Source organism: Lactuca virosa, chromosome 5 (assembly GCF_052849685.1).
Source record: "Lactuca virosa cultivar CGN04683 chromosome 5, Lactuca_virosa_CGN04683_v6, whole genome shotgun sequence".
In the NCBI taxonomy this organism is placed as follows: Eukaryota; Viridiplantae; Streptophyta; class Magnoliopsida; order Asterales; family Asteraceae; genus Lactuca; species Lactuca virosa.
In genome coordinates, this window is record NC_136430.1 from 348,381,478 (window position 1) to 348,387,206 (window position 5,729).

Below are 5,729 nucleotides of genomic sequence, written 5' to 3' on the forward strand. Positions count from 1 at the left end.
ATCATCCTAAGTGGATGCACAAGTTCATGAAGAAATTTAATTTCAAAGCATTAAAGTTGTCTCTATTTATAACAAAACTCACTTCCGAATCCATTTCGTGAATGCAAACAAACATATAGTAATCACATAACATATGCATATGCTATTTAACGAAACAAATTTAGATCATCAAAATAAGATATATACATGTATTATTGGGTAACAACTCACCTCAACTTGTATTATGAACACTACTTCATTTCTAGTGATGATTTATTGGCTAATTGACACCTTTATCAAGTTCTATTGGTGATTTAAGTTTATAATCTTCAATATTACGTCAAAATAACTTATATTTCCCTTTTTAATTGTTTCATCACTTCAAAAGCTCACCCAAACTCTCTCTCTCTCTCTCTATATATATATATATATATATATATATATATATATATATATATATATATATATATATATATATAATAAAGGAAATCTCACTATTTCTAAAAATAACTTCAATATAATAATAATATTTTTTTTAAGACGTTCAAGTCTTTAAGCTTAATGTACAACCAATTATAAATAAAATAATATTAAAATTCAAATGAGATTACATAGTCCAAATTTGTAAGCGGGAGGTATAATCAGAAAATGCACAAATTTTATCCGCATACTAAATCCTATTATCATAGATATACATATATAATTTGATTTTTATTCCTTAAATATCTCAATTTAACCGCTTAAATTCATCGGTAAATTGAATCGATCAAAGTTGACCCCGTATTCTCTCGCCTTCATCAAATTGAATCAGTATTCTGTCGCCTTCATCAAATTGAATCAGTCAACAAGAGATATACATTTCATAGCCTCTCATCTCTCAAAGAACCCTATATGAGACGCCATTTCTTCTCTCGAACGCAACAATATACAAGAATCTACTCTCTCAAAATTTTGATTGAACGATGGTAATTGTGGCTAAAAATAGTTAAATCGGCTTCAAAAATATTGTACAAAAAGCCCTAAAACAAACATTTTTTCCATCGTATGATCGTCTCCCACTTCACTTCTGAAGAACTCCCACTTGAAAGTAATGTTTTCTGAAGACATCTGCAGGATCCAGTTTGCTTTTAACTAATTCAAGGTAACTTCTTAATACTCGATGTATCTCACTTCCATCTGCTCTTTTTTCCCAGTCGAAAAATTCTGTTTTTTTACTCGGTCTCAAGATCTGAGATGTCTCTATTCCAAGGTAACAAGACTTCCCCAATCTTTCTTTGTGGATTTTTGTTTGTTGATTCATGTGTGTTAACCGATTTTGTGTGCAAAATTTTGTAGGAAGACTCAAAAATCAGAAAGGAAGAAGCTGAAACGTGAGTTTATTTTATATTTCGACTTTTTAAGGTAAATCGGGCAAGGTTAGGTTGTTTCTCTCTTTTTTTTCGCTCTATGGTAGACGCTTTGATATTTTGTTATTTTGTATTGTGAAAATTATGTACATAGATGAAATTTTGTATATTTAGACCTTAAATCCTATATTTACATTATGCTTCAGGTAGATAGGTAGAAATGAGATTAGGGGTTGCATTTTTTTTCTTTCTTTTCCATGTATCTTCTCTTTCCAGGGGTTTCACTTTTTCTTAATTTTGTAATTAGGGCTTGCAGAACACCAGCAAAGTGCTTACGCTGTCTCAGTTTCTCCTTATCTACATGACCTTTTGTTGCTGGAAAAGAAGGTAACAAAGTAAATTCATCCTCTGTCTTTGTTCGTTTTTGAGTTTTAAAATCAGTTGTGTTTCATTTAAATGGAATTAGGTTGGTTAACCAAATGGTCCTTTTTATGATCAGAGCTAAAGGTTCCTGGGTTAATGGTTTCAGTATGTGGGATGAGGGTTAGAATTTGAACTGAATCATGTATTTTGGGTACAACATCCTCTCTCTCATAATTTTGAATGTGTTTTTTTTTTTTTTTTGCATTTGCATTTGGAACTTTTTATAAAAGTCATGGTTTTATATTTTGAGTTCTTTTTAAGATGCATGGGTGAAGGGGAGTCAAAGTAAGAAGGGATTTAGCATCTTGATCTGCTTTTGGAAAGAATCCCAACTATGTTTAAGATATATTATCAATTTATGTGAGTTAACTTGTAGAAGTTTATGTGACCATTGTCCTCAGGCTGCTTTTTTGGTAATGTAGAGTATTGGGAGCAGATTTTTGTTATTTCAATCAGATAAGCTTATGAACATTCTCACAACATTTTTATATTTGTAAATTTGGGGAAGAAAATTTGTATTTATGATATCATATATGTATTAATTTGACCATTTTATAAATGCATAACCTTTCCTTCTGTTGGTAATGTTGCTCTTTCTGTTAGAGACTAGAGAGGCCGAACGAAAAAATTTGAAGGTAAACTACTTTGTTTTCATGTTTTTGACGGAGTTTTTATTCAAGATTTACATTTACAAGTGCTTATATTTTATCAAATTAAATATGTTAGAAAGAAGACTAATACTCATGGTAAACTCTAATGTGCAGTGACAACACCCAAAGCTATTATGCAAAGCTTTGTTGATCCAAATAGTAGGATTAGCTACCGGAGGCATGGAGATCCATTTGTATCAAATTGGATTGGGTGTTGTGTTGCCACCACTCATTTCTATCCACTGATATTGTGTTTGTTTGGTTGTAGGTTTCATGAAGGTCCCCAATAGAAATTATCTTCAACACAAGTTCTTGTATGTGTACATTTCTTACACAAGTTCTTATATAAATCTAGGCTATTTTTTGTTTCCTTGCATTAAAGGCCAAATTTAGAGAATTTATCACCCTCAAGAGTTCTCATAGTGAGAATACTTTGGTTTTCTCAAATCAACTAACTTTAAAGATTTTCTATTTATTGCTTGCAATGGTTTTGATGTATGGAATGGGCTGTAAGACGATGTTATAGACCTAACTCAAAGTTTTGATTTTTATGAGCTTTTTTGGTACATAGATTACATGATTATTGTCCTTGCTGAAATCAGATTATATCTATCCGTTTATTGGGCTCACTTGCAATAACCCATTTTGGTGATTCCATATTCTCTTTTTGTTCTAATTACAGATACAATTGCATATGCAGGATAAATAATTGCGTTATTTTATCCCTTTACATCAATAGAACTTTGGATAATTGTAACTTTATAGATTGTTTAACATTCAACTTTGCTATGTCGTTTTTCCATTTGTCTCAATCTCTTTTGATTGAAAAAATAAGCCGATTTTTTATGCTTTCAAAAGAATTTCGGTGAGTTACTTAACAGATTTCAGTAGAAAAGAGTGTTTCAAGTTATGAGAATTATGCAAAAAGTTAACACAAATCTTAAGACCTTAAGTCATATTATTGGATTAAGCATATCTTAACATATTTTTCCAGCTTCTTCGGCTAAGTTTTGAAGAGTTGTTTTATGTCTACTCATATGTCATATATTTGATCCGTTATCTTTACAATTAAAAAACTTACATATTACAAACTACAATTTCTCAATAACTTAAATTTACTTTTGATTTTTAATAATTAATTTAGTTTAACATTATGTTGAAGTCGATAATTAATTATTTATGCTAATTGTATTAAAAAGCACAAGCTTTTTTTTGTTTATGGTAATATATTTCAAGATTAAACATTCCAGGTTTTGAAATAGTAAAATTACAATTTTTTTATGGTAGTAATTGACATAAGATAATCAATTGTTTTATATGGAAAAATTGTTTTGTACTAAACTTGAAAAAAACAGTACCATAGGGACCAAATTTGTAACATTCTATTATCCTTTAATTAAAATTTCTAATATTTACAAAATTGGACAATTTTTTGAAATTTAAATGGAAGTTAAAAGGGTAATAGAAATTAAAAAATTTGTTATAGTATATAATTTGTTTTAACTTTTCAAGTGCAAACCGGCCATTATTACAAAATTGAAAGTTAGGTTGTTCACTTAGACAACCTAGAGACCAAAATCATCAATAACCAAAAAAACCAAGATATAATATAAGTTATTAAATAAAATTACGATGCTTTTAAAAAGAGAAGCAAATTATGTTTTATAATAACTATTTGCATATTTCCTCTCTCAATCCACTATACTGAAGAAACTATTCCGCGAACATTACATGTTGAATATGACATATTTCTGAAACAAAATTATTTGTCGAAAAATAATTAATCTTTCAAAGAAAATTATTTAACACCAAGAAACTATATTTTGAAATGAAATATCAGCCGAACAGAAAGTATTCACTGACCCCAGATTCCACGTCTGTCCCATAAAGCTAAGGGAGAAACAATTCCAAATGTAAGTATTTATCTTCCGTAATCGATTTTCTCTCATGACCAACTTTATGTGACATTATCCAGATAGACATCACGTGCCAATACAAAAGTATTAGTGAAGTTTGGTGAACCAATTCGCACCCGCCGCTTAGCTCGGGTAATGGCTAGTGTGTATATATATATATATATATATATATATATATATATATATATATATATATATATATATATATATATCATTATCTACATTCTAAGAGCGTTTTAATGAAAAACATTGGAGGGATTTGAGTTATAATATGGGTAAATAGCATAAAAAACACTCCGTTTACACCAAAATTCTAATTTGACACCGTGTTTTTTTTTGTCTCAAATTTGACACTATGTTTTCCAATTTGTTACAATTCTGACCACTTGACCGGTTAACCAGGTTACATGCTGACGTGGCAGTTTTGATGATGTGACATGCTGATATGATATGCTGACGTGTCAAAATTGAATTTTTTTTCCACAAAAAACACTAAGTTTTCATTTTTTTTCGATTTTGACATTAAGTTTAATTTTTTCTTTCAATTTTGACACTATGTTTTTTTCTTCCAAATCGAACATCATTTATCAATTTTTGTTCAATTTTGACCATTTTCCATTTCAATTAAAAACCATAGTTTTGTATAAATACAAGTTTTTTTTTTTTTTTTTTTTTTTTTTTTTTTTTTACATTCAAACCATAATTTTATGTATAAATATGTATTAGTTATATAAAAACCGTATTTTATATTAAATACGCAACTTTAAAATGAGTTTGGAGGTTTGGAGGCGTGTAGTCGATTAAAACTCGGATGTCAAGTTTGCAACCCCTGAAATTTTCACATCTTATTAGAAGCTTATGGTTAGTTTGATTCTCATGATATAACTAATGCATATTTATACATTATACTTTGAATGTAAAAAAAAAAACACCTTGTATTTAAATAAAAATGTGGTTTTTAAACAAAAAAAATATATTTATACGGTTTAAAATGTAATAAAAAAATATATTTATACGGTTTCAAATGGAAAATGGTCAAAATTGAACAAAATTGGAAAAAATGATGTTCGATTTGGAACAAAAAAACATAGTGTCAAAATTGAAAGAAAAAATTAAACTTAGTGTCAAAATCGAAAAAAAAATGAAAACTTAGTGTTTTTTGTGGAAAAAAAATCAATTTTGACACATCAGCATATAATGTCAGCATGTCACATCATCAAAACTGACACGTCATCATGCCACGTCAGCATGTAACCTGGTTAACCGGTCAAGTGATCAGAATTGTAACAAATTGGAAAACACAGTGTCAAATTTGAGACAAAAAAAAACACGGTGTCAAATTAGAATTTTGGTGTAAACGGAGTGTTTTTTATGCTATTTACCCTTATAATATTGTATATAATGGAAATATTGGT

General features: G+C 28.9%; 1 long non-coding RNA gene across 2 annotated transcripts; it reads left to right on the top strand.

Moving 5' to 3' along the window:
* The first annotated feature begins 731 nt into the window (after window positions 1-731).
* LOC145116194 (uncharacterized) lies at window positions 732-2,968 on the top strand. 2 transcript variants are annotated; one of them, XR_013711915.1, is made up of 3 exons: window positions 732-1,228; window positions 1,315-2,383; window positions 2,513-2,968. It is a non-coding gene; the product is annotated as an uncharacterized LOC145116194 (long non-coding RNA). The 2 variants fall into 2 exon arrangements; XR_013711916.1 differs by having other exon boundaries at window positions 732-1,120.
* Window positions 2,969-5,729: the final 2,761 nt, after the last annotated feature.